This window comes from Tamandua tetradactyla, chromosome X (assembly GCF_023851605.1).
Source record: "Tamandua tetradactyla isolate mTamTet1 chromosome X, mTamTet1.pri, whole genome shotgun sequence".
Taxonomy (NCBI): Eukaryota; Metazoa; Chordata; class Mammalia; order Pilosa; family Myrmecophagidae; genus Tamandua; species Tamandua tetradactyla.
In genome coordinates this window covers 105,881,329-105,900,026 of record NC_135353.1, presented here as the reverse complement: position 1 = coordinate 105,900,026, position 18,698 = coordinate 105,881,329, and the positions used below count along the sequence as shown (strand labels likewise).

The following is an 18,698-nucleotide window of genomic DNA, read 5'->3' as shown; positions in this document are numbered from 1 at the left end:
CCAACCTCGGTTTTATTGATTTTCTCTATTTTTTTTCTTATACTCTATTTTATTTACCTCTGTTCTAATCATTGTTATTCCCTTCCTTCTGATCACTTTGAGTTTAGTCTGTTCTTCATTTTATAGATACAGTAGTTTTGTGATAAGTTCTCTGATTTGAGATTCTTATTTTTTTAATGAAGCATGGTATTTATTCTTCTGATTTATGAAGAAGCCCAGAGGTCAGCATCCCAGGCTGTTGCAACAACTCCATGAGGCATGCCATCAGGGATCCAGTGATGCTCTTTGAGTCTTTCCACTGTATCACCCAGAACAAATAGCTGGCTCATGTCTAAAAATGCTTATGTACTTGTTTTATGTCTGTGCTCCAGGAAGGATAAAAGGAGAAGAGCAAAAGTTCATTCTTGCTACATTTGACTTTTTGCATTAAAAAAAAAAAACAGTAGCTTTATTGAGCAGACTTCCATTTGTAGCCCTTAACTTTGCCAGAGCTGACTTATATGGCCTCCCTTAGCAGGAGTTGGGGAGGTATTTTTAACTATGCACCTATTATCATCTCTCCCTCTTAAGTAGGGTTCCACTAATATGAAAGATGTAATAGCAACTCTATTTAATTATGAAATCCCTTGTAACTATAAATGTCAGGTTTTAAAATATTTTGACCTGAAAAATATTCACCGTTTAATGTCAAGTGAGACACAGGACACTGAGCATATACAATAAAATCTTACTTTTGTTTAAAAATATATAATTTATGTAGGTTCACCCATAAGTGAGAAATAAAATGTTTATAATATTTAACGTTTACATGGTTGGCATTTGAAGTCAGAGGGGTATTAACGATTGGACATAGTTTTTATCTTATTAAACTTTTTCTATCTTTTCTAAATCGTCTATAATAAACTTGTATTATTTTTAACCTAGGAAAAAAGTTATTAAAAATTAAACCGAATACCTTCATGGGAGACTAAGTCCAAAATGTGTATGCTTATTCATTTTCGTCTTCATTATCCAAAGAAACAAGGCTACTGTATTTGTTTGTTTGTTTTGCTTTTGTGAGTTCTTTTTAACTGAGTCTATTTTATTTATTTCATCTTCATTTGTCATCTTTTTTGAGCTTGCTGTTAAACCTGAATATTTTTCATCTGAAGAACATTTGACTGGTTTTTGATAAATGACCCTTATGAGCTTGAGCTGGTTCTTCATCTGCTTTGGTTTTCATGACTTCTTCAGCTGATAGGTCTCCCTTTTTTAAAACCACCACTTGAAACTGTTCACCTTCTCTGTCGCTGTGACACCATCTTCATCTGAGAGTTGAGGCTAGATTTTATTGGTCCCAACAATGGGCTCTTCTGATACTCTCCTTGAAGCGAGCCAGAAACCTCAGCTAGGCAGGCCACACATGCAACACTTGGATCTGCCTACTCATTGAGGCTCTGGGGAAAAACAGGCTCTGGCAGCCACCTTATAATGTTAGGGAGGCCCCAGACTCTTCTTTTTTTAATGTAAGCATTTATAGGTATAAATTTCACTTTTAGCACTGCTTTTGTTCCTTCCCATAAATTTTGGTACATTTTGTTTTCATTTATTTCCTACATATTTCCTCAAGATATTTCCTAAATTGTCTTGTCACTTCTTTGTTGACCCATAGGTTGTTTAAGAATATATTAAATTTCATATACCTGTGAATTTTCTATTTCTCCCTTTGTTATTGATTTGTAGATTCATTCCATTATGGTTGGGGAAGAAACATTGTATGATTTCAATATTTTTGAATTTTTGAGAATTGTTTTGTGACCTAACATGTAGTTTATCCTGGAGAATTACCCATAGGCACTAGGGAAGAATGTGCTATTGTTGGGTAAAATGTTCTCTGTATATTTCTGTTAAGTTTAGCTTGTTTAGAGAATTGTTTGTATCTTTTGTTTCCTTAATGATCTTTCTAGATGTTCAATTATTGAAAGTGGTGTATTGAAATATCTTCCAGTTAATGTAGAACCATTTATTTTTTCTTTAAATCTTTGAATATTTGCTTCATGTATTTTGGGCCTCTGCTGTTAGATGCTTATATATTTATAATTGCTATGTTTTCTTGTTGAATTTATATATATATATATGTATATATACATATATAAATTCAACAAATATATGTCATATACATATGACTCCCAATGTCCCACATAACAGTTTTGGACAAAAAGTTTATTTCTGTTATTGTAGCTATGCCAGCTGTCCTTTATTTACTGCTTCTATGGTAGTTTTTTTTACCTTTTCTCTTTCATCTACTTCTGTCTTTGAAATTATAGTGAGTTTTTACAAGCAAAAAAATGGTAAAAATGCATAATCACAGTCATTTTAGGACTTTGGAAACAAGTTATAGCTTGTGTTTTGTCTCATTGTATTTTTGTCTCACTAACTATAAGATCGTACCCATCTTGAAATTATTGTATCTTCCTTGAAAACAAAAAAAAATGTTTTTGAGTATGGAATCTCATTTGGTGTACTTAAAATTACCAAGAATTTTTTTTATTCATTTGCCATACAATTTCTCTTCTGTAATCCACTTTATACAGATCTATAAATTCTGAGCTGTCTCCATTTGGTCTGTATGTACATCAGTATTCTTTGAATAACACTGGAAAATGTCAGCTGTGCTACAAATATGTTATAGTATGGGAAATAGAAACCACAAAAACTGAGGAATAAAACTAAGTAACAAGATTATGCCTCTTTTTGGTGGCTAAATAGATGCACTATTGCCTAAAACCATTGTCATAAAAACAAATACAGGCAATACATTTTTTAATGAGACATGTCACTGATTCAGCTCTATAAAGCCTAACCAAAAGCTCTTCTTCGGTTTTAGCTTCACCTTGCATAATTGCAAATACTGTTTCAGTGCAAATGCAAACATCTTGGCATAAAATTATATATATTTTTTCAATGTGTACACCTGCACTATAGATATGTAATGTGACCACTGTTTGTGTTTATAGCATTTCTTTAAGTATTTCTTATATCTGAAAAATAAGCTGATCCTTTCAAATAAACATTGTATATATTGTTCTTATAGGCATATAAGAGATGTAAATAGTAAATGGTAAATACCTTTTCTTAGAAAAAATTCATGACATTCCAACAAAATGTTTTCTAAAAGTGGAAGAGAAGGCAATGCTTTCTAACTATGAGTATTGCTTTGATACAATAAAACAGGCAAAGATACTGCAAGAAAAAAATGAAACAAATATGCCTTATAACTATAGATGGAAAAATCCTCAACACAATATTAGTGGACTGAACACAGAAGCATATAAAAATGAAAATACACCAATTCTAATTATCATTCATACCAGGGTGTTAAGTTAACACAGAATATGAAAATCAATGTAATATTCCATGTTAATTAAATAAAAGGAAAATAAAAACCTTCACCACCAATAATCCCAATAGATGCAGGGAAACTATTTGGCATGATAAAAATACACACAGACTAAGGAAAGAAGGAGCATCTTCAACCTGATAAAGGGTTTCTATGAAAAGCAAACAGCTAAAATCATACTCTATGTTAAAAGACTGAATGTTTTCCGTGAAGGTCAGGAAAAGACAAAGATGTGTGTTCTCAGCAGTTTCATTCATTACAGTATAAGAGATTTTAGCCAGAATAATTTTGCAATTAATTAATTAATTAAAGGACCAAGACTGTAAAGGAAGAAGTAAAACTATTTTATTCACAGAAAACATGATCTTGTACATAGAAAATCCTCAGAAATCCTCCAAAAATCTTTTAGAACTAATAAATGAGTTCAGTAATCTTGCAATACAAAAAAATAAACCAAAATATATTGTATTTCTATGTACTAAGAAAGAGCACTCTGAAAACGAAATTAAGAAACCAATTTCATTTACAATAGTATCAAAATGAGTAAAATATTTAGTAATAAATTTAACAAAAGTAGCGCAAGATCAGTACACTGAAAAGTATACACTGGAAAAGAAACATCATTGAAAGAAATTAAATAAAATCTAAATAAATGGAAAAACAGCGCATATTCATGTTGGAAGACTGAATGCGGCAATATGCCCCAAAATGTTCTACAGTTTAATGTGAAACTTGTAAAACTTCCATTTTTTCCTGATATTGGCAGGCTGATTTTAAAATTCATATGAAAATGCAAAGGACTCAAAATAGTCAAAACAAACTTAAAAAGAAGAATAAAGTTGGAAGCTTCAACTCCTCTTATTTCAAACCTTAAAACAAAACTAGAATAATCAAGATAGTGTGAATAAACACATGGGTTAATTGAACAGAAGTGAGAATCTAAAAATAACCCACTATATGTGGTTCATTGATACTCCACAAAGGTGTCAAGATCATTTAATGGGGAAAAGAATGGTGTTTCAAGCAAATGGTACTCAGACAACTGGATAGAATGAATTTGGAGCTCTACATCATAACGTACAAAAAAAATTAACCAAAAAAAGTTCATAGATCCAAATGTAAGGAGTAAAATGATATACTTTTTAGTAGAAAACATAGGAGTAAATCTTCATGAGCATGGGTTAGGAGGTGATTTTTAAGATACAATTCCGAAAGCACAAGCAAGAAAGGAAAAACAGGCAAATTCTACTCCATCAAAATTAAAAATACTTTTGTTTGAAGGACACCACCTGCTCACAGAATGAAAGAAAATATTTGTAACTTATAAATCTGATGAGACATTATTTGTCATTATGAAATGAAAATAAAAAACAATGAGATATTTAACACCACTAGGATGAATATAATAGTTTGAAAGAAGACATTAATATATGTTGGCCAGGATGTGTAGAAATTTGAAGCCTCATACATTGCTGGTGGGAAGGTAAAGTGGTGGAGCCACTATGGAAGATAGCTTGACAGTTCTTCAAAATGCTAAAATACAATTACCATATAAACCAGCAATTTCACTCCTAAGTGAAATATAAGAGATTTGAAAATATGCATCCACACAAAAACTTGTACATGACTGTTCATAGCGGCACTATTCACAATTGCCAAAAGGTGGAAACAACCTTAAAGTCCATCAACTGCAGAACGGACTAAACAAATATGTTATATCTCATAAAATACAATACTGTTTGACAATAAAAAAGAATGAAGAACTGTCAAATAATGCAACATGGATGAGCCTTGAAAATGTTGTTAAGTGAAATAAGCCAGTCACAACAGACCACATATTGTATGTTCTATTTAAAAGAAATGCCCAGAATAGGCAAATCCACAGATATGGAAAGCAGATTTGCAGTTTCATAAGGCTAGGGTATTTGAAACTAATGTGTACTGGGTTTATTTTGGGGTGTTGAAAATTAGAGAGCAGTGATGGTTACACAACCCTGTGAATATGCTAAAAACCACCAACTTGCACACTTTAAAAGGATGGACTTTATAGTATGTGAGCTGTATCTCTGTAAAACAGTTATAAAATTATAAGATTAAAAATATATATGAAAATAAATTCTAGTGTTTACTTTCCTGCATCCCTTCTTAGCAACCACTGGCATGGGACATCAGCTACATAATAATAGTGATCATTTATTAAACACACACTATATTCCAAGTACTATGCACAGTGTTTGCAATTATGCAAGGTGAAGCTAAAACCAAAGAAGAGCTCTTGGTTAGGCTTTATAGCGCTGAATCAGTGACATGTCTCATTAAAAAAATTATTGCCTGTATTTGTTTTTATGACAATGATTTTAGGCAATAGTGCATCTATTTAGCCACCAAAAAGAGGCATAATCTTGTTACTTAGTTTTATTCCTCAGTTTTTGTGGTTTCTATTTCCCATACTATAACATATCTGTAGCACAGCTGACATTTTTCAGTGTTACAAAACTTTCAGTAGAGTAATCCATTTATTCCTCAGAGTGACTTTGTGAAATAGATATTATATTACACATTTTACAAATGAAGAAGCCAAGGCTGAGAAAATTTATGTAACATACCTAAAACCACACAGTAAGTGGTGGAGTCAGGTAAATCTAAATATTTAGAACTGAGCTGTAGTTTTGTTATGTGGAGCCTGATATTTCTACATTTTTCAGTGTCCATCTCATCTAATGTACCTTCTATCCTTCAAGGTTCCCTTCATCATTTTTTTCAAATTGCTTCCATCACCAAAGAAAAGGGGGGGAAAAACTTGTTGCCCAAGATTTGTTTCCCTGGTTACTAACAACGATGGTGCATTTTGTTTTAAGAACCACAGAGGACTGCTTCACCCCTAGAGCCCTTCATACACCCCTGCTTTAGTCCCTGTGTTCTCCTGTCTGCTTTCCCTCATGCCTTAGGAATTCAATATCCTTCCTCTTCTTTTTCTTTCTTTAAATACTCCAAGTTCTTTTAAAATTTCTTTTTATTATAAGGATAATATATTATCAAGGCAGAAAATGTAGAAAATATAAAAATGGGAATGAAAACTATGTGTACTTTTATTATCCCAGATAATCTCTTATTTTAATTCATCCAAAGAGTCATACCTCCATAAAAGCTCCGAGAAAACTGACAAAACTTTTCAGAATCAACATTTCAGAACTCTGAAAGTGATTCAGACTTGCAATAATTTAAGTAGCATTTATTTAAGAGAAATAGCAGAATTTTAATAAGAACAGTGTATTCTGTAGTGTTTTAATATGCACTAGTCATATTCCCTACTTTTCAGCTCAGTAGAAACCTTGAAAATTAACAACCAACATTCTTGGTATTAAAGGAAGCAGAATTGATTTCGAACTATTTTAAAGTCTCATTTCCAAAGAATTATTATTATTTGAACTGTCTTGTGGTTGCCTGGAAGAACCTTCTTGAAAGTCTTGTCATGTTTGTTCTGAATCAAATCTTACCATTTTTAAGTCTCTCTCCAATGGTCCTTGTTGAAAATACTTACAAGCATATAGTTTAACATCACAGCTGTCTGAGGTAATGGATGGCACTTGAGGCAAATGATTTATTAACTAAAATTTTTAAAAGTAAAACTGAGGAGTGAGATGTCCATAGGGGCTTATAAAAGCTATGATGTATTCTTAAGAATCTGGAAAACCATATGCATACATAGAGCTATCTGCATTCTGAGTAAAGTCCTGAGAATTTCCCAAGCTCTCACCTCTGGCTGAAGATGAGGCTCTGCACAAGCAGGAAGTGAAAGCTGAGCCAGAGTTATAGGATTCCTGGCTGAGTTTGAAGACATGCCCCAAGATGTAAAAAAAACCCTCCCAGTAAAGATTGGGGGATGTATTTGTTCAGGGCAATTAAGGAAATGTCTGCTTCATTATTATATGACAACCAGGCTAAGTGAGCAGAGCCTTTAGAAGCTGCATAAACAAAAGCAGAGTTTAGAGAATTTGTTCAAGAATATAAACAAACAACTAAAACTATGAGCAATAATAATTAACTTGAGGAGACTGAATAATATGATTTCCAGAGTTACCACATCATATTGCCTAAAATTTCCAGTTTTGGAGAGAATTATGAGATGGAGAAGTAGGTAGTGCCAGGACTAGGTCATTCCACCAAAACAGCTAATAAACAGGCAGAAACTCTCTAAAACAACTATTTTGAAACCCTAGAGGGAGACTACTGTACAAAATCAGGGAGGAATGGGAGAAAGGGCCTGATAAATTGTGATAAAGCACAGTAAATTCTTCTCTCCACACAACATCTATGGAAATCCATCCCTCACTTTTGCAGTAGGTCACTGTGGGTAATATCTCCTGGCTAGCTCACTGGTAACAGAAAAAGATATAAAAATCCTCTTCCCTAAGCTATCTGATCACTGATCATAGCTTTTGATTAGTGACTTAGCTAGCTGAGGGCCCAGCTGTGAGGGGAGCCATTGTTTCATCCCATCCTGGACAAAGACAGTGGCAGTCACTGTTCCAACAAACATGGACAAAGGTGACAAATGCCATTGTTTCAAACTTTCCTAGAGGAGAGACAGTGGTTGAAAGTTAAGGAAACTGCATTACCTTAGGTTTGCAACAGACAGTTCATTGAAGGGTTGCATTTATTGGGCTGCCCAAGACAGCTGTTTTTAGGGAGTTATTACAGAAGATCTCGACACCATTCCTGATTCCCTCCTTAGGGCATTATGGAGAGTCTGTACTGTCTTGTGAGTCACTGGCTCTGTTTCTGATGGGAAAGATTGATTTGTGGAAGTCCTCTCCAGCATTCCCTTCCTCTTAGAAATTGGCCTCCATGCAAAAGAGACTTGAAAAAAAAACTTTAAGAAACTATAGAGGTGGACAGTCTGAGGAAACATCCAGAGAGAAAGGTCTGTCTCCTTGTAAACAGAGGGGCAGCCAAACTCCTGTGAAGAAGGGAACTCCAAAACAGCTAAAAAGCTTTAAGGACAAGACAGAGGTCAACAAAGGGAGGGAAAACAATCATCATTATATTCACCTTGGGGAGACCTTTCTGATAGGAGGGCCGAAACTCAAGAAAATCTCTGTCTTATCATTAAGGAAAAAATCACAAGGGAAATTAGAAAATAATTTGAGAAATGAAAACAAAACCAGAACATACTAAATCACATGGTTTGCAGCACAAAAGCAACTTTCAGATGTGAACATAGAGCTGCAAATGCCTATATTTAGAAAGAAGAAATCAAGAAACAAATATTTCAGAAAAATGATCCCAGAAGTAACATTTTAAATATGAAACATGCAATGTGAAACAAAGAGCACAAGTCAAAGAAACAGGAAATGATAGCCCCTCCAAAGAAAAAGGATAAAAATCCAGAGAACACCAATGAAGAAGATGGAAATGTGGATATTTTGAGCAAAACTTTTATAAAAATGATTTTCAAAATACTCAAGGAGATTAAGGAAAATACAGAGAAAGAACTAAAGGGTATCAGGAAAACAATGATTGGGCAATACAAGGATGTTGGTAACATGATCAAAATTTTATAAAGGAATCAGACAGAACTGCTGGAGTTAAAGATCATAATAACTGAAATGAAAAAGGCCAGGAGGGGTTCAAGAGCAGGTCAGAATCTGCAGAAGAAAGATTCAAGGGGTTTGAAGACAAGATATTTGAATAAAATTGGGTTGAAGAACAGAAAGAAAAATAATTATAAAAAGAGAATAAAGCCTAAAATGCCTCTGAAAATAGATTCAAATATACCTATATCTGCATCTAAAGAACTCTCCACCCAACAATGATGCTGCAACTATAGCAGAACCCATATTCTTCTCAAGTTCACAAGGAATGTTAGCCAGTATAAACCACATGTTAGCCCATAAAACAAAAATCAGTAAGTTTAAAAGGGCATAAAGCATACAAGGTATGTTCTCTGACCACAAGAGAATTAAATTTGAGTCAATGACACTAGAAAATGTGGAAAATTCACACATACTTGAAAATGTAACAATACAATTCTAAATAACAATATCAAAGAATAAATCACAAGGGAAATTAGAAAATAATTTGAGAAATGAAAACAAAACCAGAACATACTAAATCATATGGCTTGCAGTGCAAAAGCAGCTCTCAGATGTGAACATATAGCTGCAAATGCCTATATTTAGAAAGAAGAAAGACCTCAATGAATAACCTAATATTTCACCTAAAGAAATGAGAAAAAGTAGAAAAACACTAAATCCAAAGTAAGCAGAAAGAAGGGAATTTGAGGAGAAATAAACAAAATAAAGAAAAATAAAATAGAGAAATTCTATGGGGAAAATTGCTTTTTTTGAAAAGATCAACAAAACACAATTATCAGGTAGAATGGGCAAGAAAAAAAGAAAAAGCCTCATATTGCTAAAATCAGGAAAGAAAGAGTGGGAAATTATTAACCAACTTTAACAAAATGAAAAGGTTATAAATAAGTACTATGAAAAATTATATATGGGAGAGACTTCTGGGAAGATGGCAAAATAGAGTAGTTCAAGATTAGTCCTGCTCCGTGAAAAAGTTAGAGAAGGGATAAGCGGGTGACTGAGGCAGCGATTCTGGAGTGTGGCTGACCTGGGAGAGCCTTCTGCACCACATGCATCAGCCCTGGTTGCAGAGGCTGAGGAACTGAGAGGCAGAGGAGCTGGAGCCTGGCACGGAGGCATGGAGCCATGGAGCCCACAGAAGTGCATGAATGGGGGTCTCAGACTAGGAAGTAAGCCAGGAGGCATTCCTTGGCTGCACTACCCTCACCAGCACAGCCCTGTGACCAATGACTCACCCGACACCCCACGCATCCAAACCGTCATCCAGTCCCATTCCCTGTGCTCCAGGCACCACCAACCCACCGGCCCCCACTGCATGTAAGTGCCCCCACCCCCACCTCAATTGCAGCCCAATCTACCTTTCCCATACACCTCCTGAGCACTACCTCCCCATCCTTGCCCCTGCCACCTGCCCATAGTGTCGCACAGCCTCTCCCTGCTTGCCCTCAGCTCTGTGCATCAGTTTATGGAAATCCTAGGCCCACAAATGTACATGGGCCTCCAATCATGTCATTCAACTCTGGGAACTGCACTTTACAGCACTCCTAGAATCACACATGCACATGGCCCTCAGTCACACTTTCCAGCTCTGAGAAAGTGCTGACCTAAGCAGCTGGGTCACATCTGCCCCCAATCCATGAAGGCATAACACCTACCTGCTGCCACAGCTCTACGCATGTGCACCAAAGGCCCCATGCCTTAAGCCAGTGCACATCAGGGTTACATAGCCCAGACCAGTGCATCCACACACCTACATCCTCCCTGGCTGCTGGGTGCCCACATTCATGAGTATCATCATGACATCCCTAACCTGTGCTTATACCTGTTCTGAAACAAATCACTGCACTGAGTGCCCCACCTTGTACACTGTTCTTGGCTGTACAACCATCCTGCAAACACAAGGTCTTAGACGGCTGAAAGAAATCAACTCTCAAAGTAAATCAATCAAGATATTTACATGCCACAAAGACAGCAGAAGATCACTAAGCATATCACAATGTGGACAGATATAGCCCAGCCTAATGACCAAATTAAAACAACAGAGGAGACAACTAACCAAAGATGTTCATAAAAGTCTACTTAATAAAATAAATGGGATAGCAAATGACATAAAGGAGATCAAGAAGACAGTAGAAGAGCATAAAAAGGAATGTGAAAGAACAAATAGAAAAATAGCAGATATCACAGAGATTAAAGACTCTGTTCATCAAATAAGAAACATACTAGAGGCACACAATAGCAGATTTGAAGAGAGAGGAGAAAGAACAAGTAATACAGAAGACAGGATAACTGACTTCAAAGACTCAAAACAGCAAATGGCAAGAAGGGTGGAAAAAATTGAATTAGATCTCAGGGAAATGATACACAAAACAAAGTACACAAATATAAGAATCATTGGTGCCCCAGAAGGAAAAGAGAGGATTAAAGGGCTAGGAAGAGTAGTTGAGGATATAATGGGGGAAAACTTCCCAACCCTTATAAAGGACATTAATGTATGTCAAAGAAGCTCAATGAACTTCAACCAGAATAAATCCAAACAGGCCTTCCCCAAGGCCCATACTAATCAATCTGTCGAATGTTGAAGAGAAGCAGAAAATCCTGAAAGCAACAAGAGAAAAACATTCTACTACCTACAAAGTGTGCTGATTTGAAATGATGTATGCACCCTATAAAAGCCGTGTTTTAATCAAAATCCCATTTTGTAAAGGCACCCATTTCTTCCAATCCTTATTCAGTATTGTATGTTTGAAATTGTAATTAGATCATCTCCCTCGAGATGTGGTTTAAGCAAGAATGGTTGTTAAGCTGGATTAGGTGGAGGCGTGTCTCCACCCATTTCGCTGGATCTTAATAAATTTACTGGAATCCTATGAAAGAGGACACATTTTGGAGAAAGGGAGATTCAGAGAGAGCAGAGAATGCTGCAGCACCACGAAGGAGAGCGTCCATCAGCCAGTGCATTGGAGATGAAGAAGGAAAATGCCTCTTGGGGAGCTTCATGAAACAGGAAGCCAGGAGAGAAAACTAGCAGATGATGCTTTGCTCACCATGTGCCCTTCCAGCTGATAGAGAAACCGTGACTGTGTTCACCATGTGCCTTCTCACTTGAGAGAGAAACCTGAACTTCATCGGCCTTCTTGAACCAAGCAAGTTGCCTTTCTCTGGATGCCTTTGATTAGACATTTCTATAGACTTGCTTTAATTGGGACATTTTCTCAGCCTTATAAGTGTAAACCAGCAACTTATTAAATTCCCTTCTTAAAAGCCATTCCGTTTCTGGTATATTGCATTCCAGCAGCAAGCAAACTAGAACACAAGGGAAACAAAATAAGACTGAATTCAGACTACTCAACTAGCACCCAGGAAGCAAGAAGGCAGCGATATGATATATTCAAGATCCTGAAAAAGAAAGACTTTTAGCCAAGAATTCTATAACCCAGCCAAATTGTCCTTCAAAACTGAAGGAGAGGTTAAAATTATCAAAGACGAAGAAGTGCTGGAGAAATTTGTCGACAAGAGACTAGTCCTACAAGAAATACTAAAGGAGATCTACTGGCTGAAAGAAAAAGACAAGAAAGGGAGATCTGGAGGAGGCACAGAATTTAAGAGTACCACTAAAGGTAATTTAAAGAATACAAAAAGAAAGAGAGAAAAGAATACATAGTTCTAACAAATAAAATAAAAAAGAAAAGATGGTAGAATCAAGAAATGCCTTTTCTGTAATAACTTTGAATGTTAATGAAATAAACTTACCAATAAAAAGGTACAGATTGGCAGAAAGAATTAAGAAACATAATCCAGCTATATGCTGCTTACAAGAGACTCATCTTAGATGCAAGGATACACAAAATAAATTGAAAGTGAAAGGTTGGAAAAAGATTTTCCATGCAAGCTGTAACCAAAAGGAAGCAAGAGTAACTATACTAATATTGGACAAACTAGACGTTAAATGTAAAGCCATCATAAGAGACAAAGAAAGACACTATATACTAAATAAAGGGTCAATTCACCAAGAAGATTTAACAATCATAAATTTTTATGCTCCCACTCAAGCAGCTCCAAGGTACATGAGACAGACGTTGGCAAAAATGAAGGGATCAATATATGTTTCACCAATAATAGAAAACATCAACACACCATTCTCATCTATAGACAGAACAACCAGACAGAAGATCAACAAAGAAATAGAAAATTTAAATGAGTTGATAAATGAGTTAGACCTAACAGACATATATAGGTTATTATACCCCAAAGCACAAGGCTATACATTCTTCTCTAATGCTCATGGAACATTCTCCAGGATAGATCATATGCTTGGGCACAAAACAGGTCTTTATAAATTTAAAAACATTGAAATTATTCAAAGCACTTTCTCTGATCACAATGGGATGGAGCTGGATCTCAATAACCGCCTAAGAATGAGAACATTCCCAAATGTATGGAGATTAAATAACACACTCTTAAACAAAAAGTGTGTCAAAGAAGAAATTGCTAGGGAAATCAGTAGCTATCTGGAGATTAATGAGAATGGGAATACAACTTATCAGAACTTAAGGGATGTGCAAAGGCTGGACTGAGAGGGAAATTTATTGTATTGAATGACTTTATTAAAAAACAACAATAGGGCCAAAATCAAGGACTTAACAGCACACTTGGAGGAACTTGAGAAAGAACAGCAAAGTAATCCCAAAGCAAAGAGAAGAACAGAAATAACAAAGATAAAGCAGAGATAAATGAATGGGAAAACAAAGGAACACTAGAAAGAATCAATAAAATCAAAAGTTGGTTCTTTGAGTAAATCAATAAAATCGATGGGCTACTAGCAAAACCGACAAAGAAGAAAAGAGAGAGGATGCAAATAAATAAAATCAGAAACAAGAAGGGGTCCATTACCACAGACCCTGAAGAAATAAAATAAATCATAAAAGGATACTATGAACAACTATATGCCAATAAACTACACAACTTAGATGAAATGGACAAATTCCTGGAGACAAACAGCAAGCTACACTGACTCAGGGAGAAATAGAGGATCTCAACAAACCAATCACAAGTAAAGAGATTCAATCAGTCATCAAAATCTTCCTACAAAGAAAAGCTCAGGGCCAGATGGCTTCAAGGGGAATTTTATTTTATTTCAAACATTCCAAAAAAGAAAGAACACCAATTCTGCTCAAATTGTGCAAAAAATTCAGGAAAAAGGAACTCTATCTGACTCATTTTATGAAACTAATATCATTTTAATACCAAAACTCGGTAAAGATGCTATAAGAAAGGAGAATTACCGTTCAAGCTCCCTAATTAACATAGACATTACCTACTCATGATAGGAAGGCTAAATATAGTTGAGATGTCAATTCTCCCCAAATTGATATACAGATTCAACACAGTACCAATCAAAATTCCAACAACCTAGTTTGAAGATTTGGAAAAGCTAATTACCAAATTCATCTGGAAGGGAAAGAGACCCTGAACAACTAAAGGCATCCTTAGAAAGAAGAATGAAATGGGAGAATTAACACTCCCTGACTTTAAAATCTGTTATAAAGCCATAGTGTGGGGCGGGCTACGGTGGCTCAGCAGGTAAGAACGCTTGTCTGCCATGCCAGAGGACCCAGGTTTGATTCCCGGTGCCTGCCCATGTTAAAAAAAAAAAAAAGCCATAGTAGTCAAAACAGCATGGTTCTGGCACAAAGATAGAAGCTTTGACCAAGGGAATCAAATTGAGAGTGCAGAAATAGACCACCAAATCTATGGTCAACTGATTTTTGACAAGGCCCCAAATCCTCTGAACTGGGACAAATTAGTCTTTTCAATAATTGGGCATGGAAGAACTGGATATTAATAACCAAAAGAATGAAAGAAGACCCTTATCTTACACCCTACACAAAAATTAACTCAAAGTGGATCAAACACTTGAATATAAGAACTGGCACCATAAAGCTTTTAGAAGAAAATGTAAGGAAACATCTTCAAGACCCAGTAATAGGGGAAACTTCCTAAACTTTACACCCAAAGCACAAGCAACAAAACAAAAAATATATAAATGGGAAGCTTATAATAGAGAATATAGAGGACTTAGAGATACATAGAAGCTACAGATGGGTGAACTGTTAGCTAATGAGGTTGAACTCCAATGTAAGGGAGTAGATAGGCATGAAGGTGGTTCTCTAGTGGGTCTATAAGTAATATTACCATATTGAAGATGAACAAGATTGAAAGGGGTTGCATAGACCTACTTGTCCCACTGATTAACTAAAAATATGAATTAGTTGTTGCAAGAATTACTTCAAATATATGATTCTTGTACAAAGAGTGTTTATTTCCAGGGCACAGGGTGAAACATGCTATTGAATGCTATGAGCTATGTTCAGAAGGAAACCAGTAGCATTACCCAAGCAACAGCAGAGGTAAATAAAGGGGTGAAGGACTAGAGTTAAAAGGAGGTTTAGATTTCCTGTTTGGTGAGGGTGCGTTTATTGATTTTCCTTCTATTGGGAACAATGAAATTATCTAAAATTGAGAATGTTGATGGACTGTGGACATTGGGCCTTCAACATGATGCCCGATGAATGCAGGTGGCTGAAGGGTGCACAGACAGAAGTGGATTGGTGAACGATGGTGCATCCTTATGAATGAAGGTTGTGCTGCTATAAAAAGGAACAAAGTTGTGAGACATGCAATGATGTGAATGAACATGTGTGACATTTGGTAAGAAAAAATAAGCCAGAAAGAAAAGAACAAGAATGGTGTGGTCACATTTAGCAAATGATTAGAAGAAAACAGGGGCCAGGTAGGCAACGGTGGCTCAGTGGCAGAGTTCTTGTCTGCCATGCTGGAGACCTAGGTTCGCTTCCTGATGCCTGCCCATGTAAAAAAGAAAGAAAAGAAAACAAGGGCCTAGATTATAAACTTTTAGAGCAGACTCATTAAGTCCACAGTGGTGGTTGGTATTTCTGAATTTTGAGAGGTTGTTTTATATATATAACTTGATATTTAGGGATAAGAATGAAGCCTAACATATTGGGGTTAAAGTAATTCAGCACATAGGGGTAAGAAAGACAGTATCTATATTTTAGAGCCACACATACTCTTTGAGACCCATGAAAGAAATGTTTATTTGATTTGGAACTGAAATTTTTTGTAGTACATAATCTAATTCAACCTATCTGTATAACTCATTTGAAAAATTGAAGCACAGGGAGCATAAAATAAGAAAAAGATTCTTTAATCCTGCGTAGCATAATATAATGCCTGGAGGCATCCTAGAGTATATTAAGCAGATAATCACAAAGTATTGGCAAAGTCCCCTGAAGGTAAGGAGAAAGAATATGGAACTATTAAACCTTACCATCAGGGACTCCACTGATACTATGTGAAACTTTAGGGACACCCAAATCAATAAGCCATGCCCTCAATCATGGGGTTTACTCTTGGAGGGAAGCTTATGTAGGTAATGGAGAAGCTTAGACTACCAATAGGCACGCCTAAGAGTTACTTCTGGTGGACCTCTTTTGTTGCTCACATGTGGCCTCAGTCTCTCTAAGCCCAACTATGCAAGGGAAATCATTGCCGTCCCCACTACATGGGATATGACATCCAGGGGTGAGAGTCTCCCTGGTGACATGGGAGATAACTCCCAGGGATGAATCCAGACCTGGCACCATGGGACCAACCATTCTATCCTGGCCAAAAGGGGGAAAATAAGGTAATTAATAAAGTATCAGTGGCAGAGGGAGTTCAAACAGAGTTGAGAGGCTACTCTGGAGGTTGTTCTTACAGAAGCTTCAGGTAGACCTTGCTATCTATCATAACCTGCCAACCCCCAACCAGGATCATTCTAGCCGATACTAAAGAACACCTAGGGCAATATATAAGATTCCACTAGGGTTCCACGTACTAGAGTAACTTTCCAGAAATCTATAACCTCCAGATGGGTCCCTGGTGCAGATAAGTCCTGAAACCTAGAAGGCCCAGCCTCTCCAAAACAGTGGATAGTCCCATCTCCCTACCCTATATTAGTGACAGACCCTTCCAGTATCAAATGTTTAGAATTGCCATAGTCCAAACACCCCTAAAGAGAGTATGGAAAGATCAAAGATGATGGTGGAGTTATGCAGAGAATATATGATTTAACAAATGAATATGAATGCTGCTGAATCATTAAATTGATATCTCTTTTAGTCTCCAGTATGCTAGAGGAGCTATAAGTAAAAATCTAACATTGTGAAATTATAAGCCATGTCAATGTCTGAAATATGTTCTACAACATATGGTGCTGTGCTTTGAAATTTATAGCTTTTCTGTATATATGTTATTTTTTACCAGAAAAAGAAGGAAAAAAAGCTATGGATTTAACAAATGAGTATAACTTCTGCATCATTATGATTTTTTTTTGGTCTCCAGGGTCTTGGAGCAGCTAGAAGGAAAAGGCTAAAATTGTGGAACTGTGACCCATATCAAACTCTGAAATGTGTTCTATAACTCCTTGTCACAATGTACTTTGAGATATATTGCTTTTTTGTGTATACGTTATTTTCACAATAAAAAATGTTTAAAAAATTGTATATGAATGAATTAGACAAACCGGATGAAAGGGTGAAAATCAAAGAGACACAAAGTATCAAAACTAACTCAATTTAAAAAAAAGAAAATATGGGTGCACCTATAATAGACAAGTAGTATAGAAGTAAATTATATCTACAAGATTTACTCAAAAGAAAAATAGAGCAATTTAGCAATCCAAAAACATCCCATGAAGAAAATCCCAGGAGTAGATAGATGGCTTTTCTTGCGAATTCTACCAAACATTTAAAGAATAATTAATACCAATCCATTATAATACTCCTCCAGAATATAGAATAAGAGGGAACACTTATTGGCTCATTCTATAGGCCAGCATTACACAAAAAGACAAAGATATCACAATGAAAGAAATCTATAGACCAATATTCCTTATGCATGCAGATGCAAAAATTCCCTTAAAATTTCCCTGAAGAATACATGCAAATGATCAATATGCACGTGAAAATATGCTCAAAATAAATATATCTTAGAGAATTACAAATCAAAACCATCAGATGCCACTTCATAGAATGTTAAAAAAGAAACAAAATAATGAGTGTTAACAAAGATGTGGATTTTTGGAATCCTCATAAATTGCTGATGAGAATGTAAAATGATTCAAACAATTTTGAAGACAATTTGGCATTACCTTATCAGGTGCTCATAGTTACAATATGACCCAGCAATTCTATTCCCAAGTATATATGCTCAAAAGAATTAAGAATATGTCTACAGAAACTTGTACTTGAATGTTCATTATAATACAATATTATAAGAATTTAATATAATAATGGCATTGTTCATAATAGCCATAAAGTGGAAATGAACCAAATGTCCATAAACTGACGAGTGGATGGAAAGTATATAGTAATTTATTATTCAGCAATAAAAAGGAATGTAATACTGATAAGTGCTATGTTCTAGTTTGCTAGTTGCAGGAATGCAATATACTAGAAATAGAATGGCTTTTAAAAGGGGAAATTTATTATGTTGCAAGTTTACAGTTCTAAGGTTGTGAGAATGTCCAAATTAAAGCAAGTCTATAAATTAAGGCACCAATAAGAGGTTACCTTCACTCAAGAAAGGCCGAAGAAGTTCAGGGTTTCTCTCTGAACAAGAAAGACATATGGTAGAAATGGCTTTTCTGCTGGCTTTCTCTC

At 35.7% G+C, this 18,698-nt stretch overlaps 1 pseudogene; it reads right to left on the bottom strand.

Annotated features, from left to right (window-relative positions):
* Positions 1–988: 988 nt before the first annotated feature.
* On the bottom strand, positions 989–1,429 carry LOC143671640 (uncharacterized protein KIAA1143 homolog pseudogene; annotated as a pseudogene).
* Positions 1,430–18,698: the final 17,269 nt, after the last annotated feature.